This window comes from Notamacropus eugenii, chromosome 5 (genome assembly GCF_028372415.1).
Source record: "Notamacropus eugenii isolate mMacEug1 chromosome 5, mMacEug1.pri_v2, whole genome shotgun sequence".
Classification (NCBI taxonomy): Eukaryota; Metazoa; Chordata; class Mammalia; order Diprotodontia; family Macropodidae; genus Notamacropus; species Notamacropus eugenii.
The window spans coordinates 252670648-252682505 of NC_092876.1; positions in this window are offsets into that span (position 1 = coordinate 252670648).

The window sequence follows — 11858 nt, forward strand, 5'->3', positions numbered from 1 at the left end:
TCCCAGTCATCTTCCTTCCTTTTCAAGGAATTCATTACCTGATTTATAATCTTCCTTTCTACCCAAACTTCTGCCCTCATACATAAAGATGTACCTCACACATGATATTAATACACATGTTGATGTCCCCTCAAAACACTATAGTTTCCCATTCTATCAATCTCCAAAACTCCCATGTATTCTATCTTCATTATAATTCTGCCACCCATAATGTCCTTGATTCTCAAAACTGAGACAGCTAGGTTGCACAGTGGATAGAGCACAGGACCTGGAATCAGGAAGACTTGAGTTCAAATCCAGTCTCAGACATTTACCATTTGTGTGACCCTGGATGAGGCAATAAGCCCATTTGCCTCAGTTTCCTCATCTGTAAAATGGGGATAATAATATAATTTACCTCCCAGTGTTATTATAAGAATAAAATATGACATTTGTGAAGCACTTCGCACATGCTATATAAATGCTAGTTATTACATTATCCTTAACACTGAAATTCCTTTCTGGTCTTTCTTTGACCAGAACTTCCTATATCTCAATTTCTCCTTTTTCTTCACACCTCCTAAACCTATCGCTTGTCCTCACTATGACCTCCATCTCTCCAAAGAACTCTTCTCTTAATCTTTAAATTCAGTTCTGGACTCATTTCTCTCCCTTCATAGTTTTGACCAGTTAAAACATATAGTACCAACTATCCTTGAACTTCCTCCGCTATCATTAGTCATGTATTACTAAGCCCCAACCATGATTTTTCCCATTCCCCTTACCATCACCATCTGTCTTCTCCACTCCTGTCCCTATACTACTGAATATGGCTGTAGAATGACAAATGTTACCATGACAGTTGGGTTTACTACAAATTTATATGACTCGGGGCCCTCAGTACACAACAATCTTTTCATTCTTATTTGGCTGACTATCAAACTTCCTACAGTTGTTACTCTAAGCTTTCTTTCCTTCAGAACTCCAACATCATCTCTTTCCCCCACTTACTCTCAGATGGAGCACTTTATCTCCTACTTTACTAAGAAAAGTAAAGCCATTCATTTGCAAGCTTCTTCTTCTCCCTCCATATCTTAAAGCTTCTATTCACTATCTGACATTCTCTCTTCTTTTATTCCAATCCCTGATGAAGAGGTTGCCTTTCTTATCCAAGCCAGTCCCTCCATTCATGTTCTTAATCCTAACTTTTCCAAGAGCTTGATCCAATTCCTTGATCAATCATTCCTTATTTTTTCTCCTCTTCAGTACCATTGGCTTATTCATTGACTCCCTCTCTATCATTTACAAACATTCCCTAATCCTTAAAATAGCTTCATTTCACTCTATAGTCCCCTTAAGGAATTACGCTATATCTAGTCTCCCATTCATAACCAAACGCCTCATCTAACACTTTCTTCATAACCCTCTTACAATCTGCCTTCAGCAAGTTGTACAAACTAGATTTGCAGTTTCATGAGCAATCATCTTTTTATTATTCTACTGTTATGGAAATGCATATTTTATTTCACAAATTAAAAATAAAATAAATATTTTTAAAAAGTAGAAAAGCAGAAAATTCTCTAAAATAGCAAACTGAAAATTATTAATATAAAGAAGAGATTAACAAAATTTAAAGCAAACTAAACCATTAAATTTATAATGAAATTGGGAACCAATTTGGGGGAAAATAATAAAATATACAGTGCTCGTATAATTTATAAAAATAGAGAGGTTAATTGAATTGTTGGAATCAAAAATCATATTTCAAATGATGATTAATAATCTTGATTCCTTTCTCTGAAAACTGCCATTTCATATCAGTTGGGAAATGGCTCTTATAAAGTTGGGTCAGTTCCTTATATATTTGAGAAATTAGACCTTAATCAGAGAAATATGTAGTAAAATCTCTTCCTCCTCCCTCCCCCATTGCCTGCTTTTCTTTTTCTTTTGGCTACACTGGTTTTGTTTGTACAAAAACTTTTTAAATTTGTCTGATCAAAATTACCCATTTTACCTCCCATGAACCTCTCTGTCACTTGTTTGGTCACAAATACTTCCCCTAACCATAGATTTGACAGATCATTTTTTCTATGCTCTCCTCATTTGCTTATGATATCACTCTTCATTTCTAAATCACATATCTATTTGGAGTTTATCTTAGAACACAGTGTGAAATGTTGGTCTATACCTAGTTTCTGCCACACTACTTTCCAGTTTTCTCAGCAGTTTTTGTCAGAGAGTGAGTTCTTGCCCCAATAACTGGGATGTTTGGATTTATAAAACACTAGTTTTACTGTGTTCATTTGCTTCTGTATATTGTATACCTAATTTATTCCATTGATCAATCAGTCTATTTCTTAACCTGTACCAATCTGTTCTGGTGTGTAATGTTTTGTAAGATTATTTAAGATCTGATATTGATAGTCCCCCCTTCTTCATATTTTTTCCATTGATTCTTCTGAGACTCTTGACGTTGTTCTTCAGATGAATTTTGTTATTTTTTCTAGCTCTATGAAGTAATTCTTTGCTAGTTTAATTTGTATAGCAGTAAATAAGAAAATTAATTTAGGTAGTATGGTCATTTTAATTATATTTGTTTGACTCACTCATAAGTAATTAATATTTCTCTTTTTTTTTGGATTTGTGTGAAGAGTATCAGGTCATTGTGTTCATATAGCTCCTATGGGTATCTTGGTGAGTAGACTCCCAGGTATTTTATATTGTCTGCCATTATTTTAAATGGAATTTCTCCTTCTATTTCTTCATGCTGCATTTTGTTTTGTAATATATAGAAATACTTATGATTTGTATGAGGTTTTTTATATCCTACAACTCTATTGAAGTTATTATTTCAACTAGCTTTTTAGTCACCTCTTTAGAGTTCTCTAAATAAACCATCATATCATCTGCAAAAAGTAATAGTTTTATTTCCTCACTGCCTATGATCATTCCTTTAATTTATTTTCTCATGTAATTCATTGTATTTCTAGTACAATATCAAAAAAATAATGATGATAATGGCATCTTTGATTTACCCCTAATCCTACAGAAAAGGCCTAGAGTTTTTCCATATTACATAAATGAAGACTCTTGCTTTTAGATAGATATTGTTTACTATATTAATTTTCAGTCCATTTGTTCCTGTACTTTCTAGTATTTTTAACAAGCATGGGTGTTGGATTTTGTGAAATCTCTTCTACTATGTATTGAAATAATCATGTGTTTCTAATTATCAGTATGTTCTATTATGTTAAAGTGTTTCCTTATATTGAACTATTTGTGTATTCATTCTATAAATCTAACCTGGTTGGTGGCATAGTAGATAGAGGACTGGAATAATTTTTTTCAATATTTAACAGAATTCACTTGTGAATCATCAGATTCTAGGTTCTTTTTTTTCTTCAAGGTTTCATTTTGGGGGGGAAATGTTTTAGATCACTCATAAATAAAACAACTCTGAGATACCATCCTATACAACCAGACTGGCTAAGATGACAAAAAGGAAAATGATAAATGTTTGAGGGAATGTGACAACATAGTACACTAATATTCTGTTAGTGGAGCTGTAAAGAGCTATAAACTAGTCTAACTATTCTGGAGAACAATTTGGAATTATGTTCAAAAGGCTGTAAAATTGTGCATACCCTTTGATCTAGAAATATTAGGTCTCTATCCCAAAAGAGATTTTTTAAAAAAGGAAAAGCACCTATATGTAAAAAAAAAATTTACAGCTGCTCCTTTTATAGTGGCAAAGAATTAGAAATTGAGGGATGCCCATGAATCGGGGAATAGGTGAACAAGTTATGGTATATAAATGTGATGGAATACCACTGTGTTTTAAGAAATAATAAAGGAGATGGTTTCAGATGAACTTGGGAAGACTTATATGAACTGATGAGGAGAGCCATTAGCACAATATATACAATAATAGCAATATTGTAAAGAAAAGCAACTGAAAAATTTGCTTACTCTAATCAATATAATGATCTACCACAGCTGCAATTATGATTATGAAAAATGTTATTCACCAGATAAAGAACTGATAGACTCAGAGTATTCACTGAAACATATTTTTTCTCTTTCTTTTTTTTTTTAATCATGGTTAAATTGAAGTTATGATATATATGACTTCATATGTATAATGGATATTGTATTTCTAGTATTCTTGATGGTAGGGGAGTTAGCGGAGAAAGATAGAGAATTTGGAACTGAAAAAAATAAAATAGAAAAAATATAGAGTGATCAGTTACACAAATCAGGTACACCAACCAGAGATGAATGCAAACACAATAGGCTAGTGTTCGATTATCCTAAAGACACCAACTTCTGAAGCAAGGACTCACTAATAAAAACAGTGGGGATAACTAGAAAGCAATCTGGAAGAAACAAAATACAGGTCAATATTTTACATCACATATCAAGGTAAATTCTAAACAGATACATGCATTTAGCACAACAGAAGATATCATAAATAAAACTAGAAAGTGAAGCAAGGAAGACATTACCTTTCATATATATGGATAAAAGGAAAGTTAATAACCAAACAAAAGATAGAAAGGATCACAAAAGATAAAATGGACAATTCTTTTTACATAAAAGTTTTTAAATGTTGCACAAAGAAAACCAATATAAATAGAATTAAAAGAGAAACAGGTAAGTAGAGGATAAAAATCTTTGCAGCAAGTTTCTCTGATAAAGGTATCATATTCAAGATGTAGCAAGAGGCATACTACTATACTGTTAGCAAAACTATGAATTATTTAGCCATTCTAAGAATGAGTCCATAACTGTGCCCAAAAGCTCACTGATCTATCCATATCATTTGACCCAGCAATACCACCACTTGACCTATCAGTTGAGAACTCAAAACTGAAAAAAAAATTAGAAAGAAGTTTACTAAGTTCTCTAACAAAGGGTAGAGAAAAAAAAAGGTGGTCTACTCCCCTAAGCCTCTGTAAGTTTTACATTACATAGAGTTCAAACAAAGGCAAGAAAAAAACAACAGTTGATTGACTAGAACTTTTCTAGATAAGACCATAGGCTGTTTGAGATGTTTAAGGAAAGTAAACTCTGTAAATTCCTTGCAGCAATCTTCAGCTCCCCTGGAAGGTTCCTAGGTGTTAGCATGACCTGCAAGTCCTGGTGAAACATTAAACAAGTCTGAGCTCTAACCACTCAGGACTAATTTCAAAAACTGCAATAAAGTTTTCTCACAACTTCCCTCACTTGGCATCCTTAAAACCCATCATTTCTGTACTAATGGAAGCACAATTTCAGAAACAGAGAGCTATGTTTAAAAGGAAGTTCATTAAAATAATCTGAGTCAGTGGAGGCACTCTCCACATGATACTGTTCATCTTATTAAGAGCTTGAAAGAATACTTTTAAGGAGGTATAGAGATGTGATTGCTGACAAAATTTTCCCAATATCTCATAATCAGAGGAGTCAAACTGAGTAAGCATCAAGGGCTGCAAATCAGGGAGCTTAGACTTGCATCAGAAGACAAGTGTACTACACAATACAGGAAAATTTCCCAGTCATTGAAAGCAACAACAAGAACATATATAGCCACAAGCATCACAAAAAGCTTAAAAAAAAAAAAAGATTAATGAGGGGGCACAGTCAAGATGGTAGAGTAGAAGGACAGACCTGTAGAGGCTTTCCCCCCATAGCCCATAAAATATCTGTAAAAAATGACTCTAAATAAATTCTAGCAGAATCCACAACATAACACAGTGAAAGAGATTTCCAGCACAAGGCATCCTGGAAGGCTGACAGGAAAGGTCTATCACACTGGGCTCAGAGTGGAGTGCAGCCTGGCCCTAGCCACACTGTCTGGCAGGGACAGGACTGGAGCAGGCTTCAGGATGCAGAATCACGGGCAGCAGTTGCAATTCCCAGATTTCTCACCCCACAGTTTCAAAGATCAGTGAGAAAGCTCTATCACCTGAGTGAGAAGGGTGAAAGGTCTGGCCCCGACCCCAGGAGGTGGCAGCATCCATTTTTACAGCCCTCTCCCTAAAGACCCTGGGAGAATTGAGTCGCTGATCTGAATCTCAGCCTTGAGTGGTGGTCCTGGGGTGAGGGGGAGCACTGGCATGGTGGGGCTGGTGGTAGAGCTGGTGGAGGCTCTAGAGAGGATCCTGGGCAGAAAAGCTTGTGGTTGTTCCTAGACCAGAGCACAGGTCAAGAGAGAAGTAAATGCCTCTTCCTTGATTGGGCCACATTGGAGGAACTGAGAACTTAGAGATTCCTAGAGTATACCCTCCCCTTGACAAAAGACTCAAAACTCAAGTAACTGGCTGAGACAATGACCAAAAAATGGAAAAAAATAAGACTATAGAAGTTTACTTTCTTGGTGAACAGGTATTTTCTTCCATCCTTTCAGCTGAGGAAGAACAAAGCATACCATCAGAGGAAGACATAAAAGTCAAGGCTTCTGCATTCAAAACCTCCAAAAAAATATGCAGTGATCTCAGGCCATGGAAGAGCTCAAAAAGGATTTTGAAAATCAAGTAAGAGAGGTGGAGGAAAAATTGGGAAGAGAAATGAGAGTGATGCAAGAAAATCATGAAAAGCAAGTCAACAGCTTGCTAAAGGAGACTTAAAAAACTGCTGAAGAAAATAACTCCTTTAAAAACAGACTAACCCAAATGGCAAAAGAGATCCCAAAAGCCAATGAGGAGAAAAAAATGCTTTAAAAAGCAGAATTAGCCAAATGGAAAAGGAGATTCAAAAGCTCAATGAAGAAATTAGTTCTTTAAAAATCAGAATGGAGCAGATGGAAGCTAATGACTTTATGAGAAACTAAGAAATTATAAAACAAAACCAAAAGAATGAAAAATTGAAGACAATATGAAATGTCTCATTGGATAAAACACCGATCTAGAAAATAGATCCAGGAGAGCCAATTTAAAAACTATGAGACTACCTGAAAACCATGATCAAAAAAAGAGCTTAGACATCATCTTTCATTAAATTATCAAGGAAAACTGCCCTGATATTCTAGAACCAGAGGGTAAAATAAACATTGAAAGAATTCACCAATCACCTCCTGAAAGAGATCCCAAAAGGAAAACTCATAGTAATATTGGAGTCAAATTCCAGAGTTCCCAGGTCAAGGAGAAAATATTGCAAGCAGCTAGAAAGAAACAATTTGAGTATTGTGGAAATACAATCAGGATAACACAAGATCTAGCAGCTTCTACATTAAGGGATCAAAGGGCTTGGGATATGATATTCCAGAGGTCAAAGAAGGTAGACTTAAAACCAAGGATCACCTACCCAGAAAAACTGAGTATAATACTTGAAGGGATAAAATAGTCATTCAATGAAATAGATGACTTTCAAGCATTCTTGATGAAAATACCAGAGTTGACTAGAAAATGTGACTTTCAAACACAAGAATCAAGAGAAACATGAAAGAGAAATCATAAGGGACTTACTAAAGTTGAACTGTTTACATTCTTACACAGAAAGATAATATCTGTAATTCTTGAGACTTCTCTCAGTATTTGGGTAGTTGGATGGATTATATACATATGTAGAGAGAGAGGGCACAGGGTGAGTTGAATAGGAAGGGATGATACCTGAAAAAATAAAATTAAGAGGTGAGAAACGAATATATTGGGAGGAGAAAAGAAGCAATGGAATGGTGCAAATTATTTGTCATAAAACAGGCAAGAAAAAGTTTTTTCAATGGAGAGGGAAAGGGGGGAGGTGAGAGGGAAAAAATAAAGCTTACTCTCATCCCATTTGGCTTAAAGAGGGAATAACATGAACACTCAATTTGGTATGAAAATCTATGTTACACTACAGGGAAGTAGGGGAGAATGGGATAAGTGGGGTGTGGGAGGGATGATAGAAATGAGGACAAAGGGAGAAGGCTGTGATTAGAAGTAAACACTTTTGGGGAGGGGCAAGGTTAAAAGAACAGAATAAATAGAGGGCAGGATAGGATGGAGGGAAATATAGTCTTTCAGCCAGTTTTTGTATGAACAGTGGTCCCCCTACCTTGTAAATCTCAGTTGGAATAGAATCAGCACCAGGTGCTTTGTCACATGAAAGGAGCCTAATGGCACTCAAAACCTCTTCTTCAGTTGGAAGTTCACCTAAGGAGGGATTGACTTCAACCTGAGGTAAATAGTCAACGGCCTCAGCATTGATTGATGAGGGTCTGTTGAGAACACTATGGAAGTGTTTCACCCATCTTCTAAGATCATGTCCTTATCACTAATCAATGTGGCTCCATCAGCACTGAGTAGCTGTGATTGCACCATAGATTTTTAGTCCATAAAATGAGCCCTTTTCAGGGCTACTTTCCACCTTTGGTGTCTACCTGTTCTACCTGTGGCTCTAAGAAGCTGCAGCATGCACAGTGGCCACACCCCAGAAAACCATTTCAGCAGACAAGCCAAACCAGGTTGAGGGTAACCAAGGGGTCTCAAAGTCATTGATGAGTTAGGGGGGTGTATACCCCAAGCACGTGAAGAATTTCCCTGGTGGAATGGGTGGATAAGAACAATTTGTTCCAATGGCCATGAAGGCAGCTGAAGCAGAAGTGTTGCCCAACATTGCAGATAGCTAGCAGAGCTATTTCACATTTGAAGCTGCATTAATCTTCCCCACCCTTGCTAATTTACATTTTTGCTGGGTTGTTCCTCTTCAAAACTTTCTGTATGCTAGTGAACTTCTTAAATGAAAGCCACAGTCAAAACCCATCTCACTGCTTGCCAAATACAAGTTCCTCTCACTAACCAAAGATTTTCTTAAGCATAGAATGAGTATAGAACTAGTACTAATCTCAATCAGTTAACCATGATAAAACAGTCCAGCAGCTTTCCTGTCAGTTCAGTCCTGTGACCTGACTGTCCTTGCTTTCAAGTTCTGGCTCATACCATTATATTCACCAGATATCAAGACAGCTACAGAATAGTCATACATATATGGAAAAGTTGAGGAGAAATAAAGGAAGAGAAAAAAGAGAAAGTTCTACCAAAGAACCCCCAGCCTACTTTAAACAAGATTTTTAACAACTGCTTACTAAGCCCTCAATTGAGCAAGCCAAGACCAATTATTTTGTGGATTTTCTGGGGTAATTCTAACACTGCCTGAAACTTTCCCTGGGCTAAGGTCAAATATCTTAATTTTCTAGACCTAGAATCAGGACCTGGACTGTGTTTGAGCTGAATCCTAGAGGACTGTAGCATCAAACTCCCAAACATACACAGGAGGGCCTGCTAGCACAGGTTCATAGATCTGCTTTTCTAAAAGGAAAGCAACTTTTGAGGGGTTAGCAATCTACTTTAATTACATATACCAACAGAGAAAATACAAGCAGAGAAAGAAAGATGAACAGACAGGGCTTCTAACTGTCTGACCACAGACAATACATACATCACAGATCAACAGACATATCCAACTGTCTAACCATTACATATATACATAGTTATTAGAGAGAAGCACCAACATCTGGGTTTTCCAAGTCAGGGGGGAGGAGAGGAAAAGGGGACTCCTTAAAGACTACCCAGTATCTCATCTGGCACATGAACCTTCTTCCAAGTCCCCAAAGCAAAACCTCACCTCCGCATACATATACACTTTTCAGAGTTAGAGGGCATCATGACCCTAGTGACCCACTACCTCATTAGAAATTAACAAAACTTCCCTTAATAGGCTCTAAGTGAGGCCTATTAATGGGCAGGGAAGATCTTTAACTCTTACATAATAAGCCTCCTCTATTCAAGCAACTCTCATTAACATTACAGGGACTCATCAGGTTCTCCCTACAACCAATCTGATCCCTTGTTGGTTAGGTTCTGCTCTGTTCAATCCTAAAATTACAAAGATTTACTCAGTTTCCAGGATCTTAGAGAACCTTTAGGTTACACAAGTGACCATCTGGGAAATTTCATGCTCCTTGCCATAACTGTTAGTCACAAGAATGAATGCCAATAGTTTTAGAAGAAATTTATTTGCTCATTTGACAGGAAAAACTAGAAGTAGGAGTGGATCCCTCCCCAGAATCTGTGAAGTTTACATTATACAGAGTTCAGATAAGGGCATAAGTCCACTTGCTTGATTGGCCTCAGTAGGGAATAATTTGAGATATTTTATCAGTAGGCAAATCAACCTAATTTGGAGAACCCGAATCACAGACTTTGGATGAATTCAAAACAACATCAGAGCACTGGGTGGAACCTAAACACTCATTTTCTTCAATGACTTGTCTAGAATGTCTCAAAGGTCAGCCTGGCCTAAATAAGCTTTCGGGTTAGACTGATTTCTACCTAAAGCTAGATCAAACAGTATTAATAAACGATTAATAATAAAGTATTTTTCCAACATAAGTGAGTGAAATGAGGAGATTGTGAAGACTTTTCAAAATAAAAATATGGGGAATACTTCTAAATAAAATTTCTTTTCCATAAAGCCTCTCTCCCTGGATACCTGAGTAACTTACTCTGTTTAGGAGGGTAGAATTAGAAACAATGAATAAATGTTCTAAACAGGAAAATTTTAGATTCCATGGAAGGAAAGTTTTTCTAACAATTAAAGCAGTGGCTATACAGTCCCTTGATGACTCAACTACAGCAATTTAAGTGAAGGCTATTTGTGTGAGTCCTAGAAGTTTTAAAGAAGGAGAGTTAATCAGACTTTGCTGCTCAAGTCGGATATTTGGCAGTAAAGACTTTGTGGCTAATCAGCAACCAGGCTAAGAAGAGAATAAAGAGAAAAAACTCAGAAAGAAGATCTGTATGTCCAAGTGAAATTTATTACACATTCTTTTTTTTAACATTTTATTTAAACTTTTGAGTTCCAAATTCCCACTCTCTCCTCCCCCCTCCCTAAGATAGTAAACAATCATATATAGGTTATACATGTGCAATTATGTAAAACATTTCCATATTAGTTTTTTTGTACTAGAAGATTTGAATAAAAGAAAAAAATGAAAGTGAAAAATGGCATACTTCAGTCTGTATTCAGACAATATCAGTTCTTTCTCTGGAGGCAGATAACGTGCTTCGTCATTAGTCTTTTGGGGTTGTCTTGGATCATTGTATCACTGAGAATAGTCACAATTCATCAAACGATATCGGTGTTATATGTACAATGCTCTGCTGGTTCTGTTCACTTCACTCTCAGTTCATATTAGCCTTTTCAGATTTTTCTGAAATCATTCCGCTTGTCATTACTTATAGCACAATAATACCATATTATAATCATATACCACAGCTTGTTTAGCCATTTCCCAGTTGATGGACATCCCTTTGATTTCTAATTCTTAACTGCCACAAAAAGAACTGCTATAAATAATGTTGTACAAATAGATCCTTTTCCCTTTTTTTGGATATCTTTGGGATATAGACCTAGCAGTGACATTGTTGGATCAAATGGTACAACAGTTTTATAGCACTTTGGGCATAGTTCCACACTGCTTTCCAGAATAGTTGGATCAGTTCACAATTCTGCCAACAGTGTCCCAGCTTTCCCTCATCCTCTCCAACATCCAACATTTTCCTTTTTTGTCATATTAGTCAGTCTGATAGATGTAAGGTGGTACCTCAAAGTTGCTTTAATTTGCATTTCTCTAATCAATAGTTTTATAGAGCATTTTCATATGACTATAGATAGCTTTAATTTCTTTGTCTGAAAACTGCCTGTTCATATCCTTTGACCATTTATCAGTTGTGGAATGACTTATATTTTTATAAATTTAACTCAGTTCTCTATATATTTGAGAAATGAGACCTTTATCGGAGATACTTGATGCAAAAAGTTTTTCCCAATTTTTTTCTTTCCTTATAAATTTGGTTGCATTGTTTTGTTTGTGCAAAACTTTTTAATTTTATATAATCAAAATTATCTAGTTTACATTT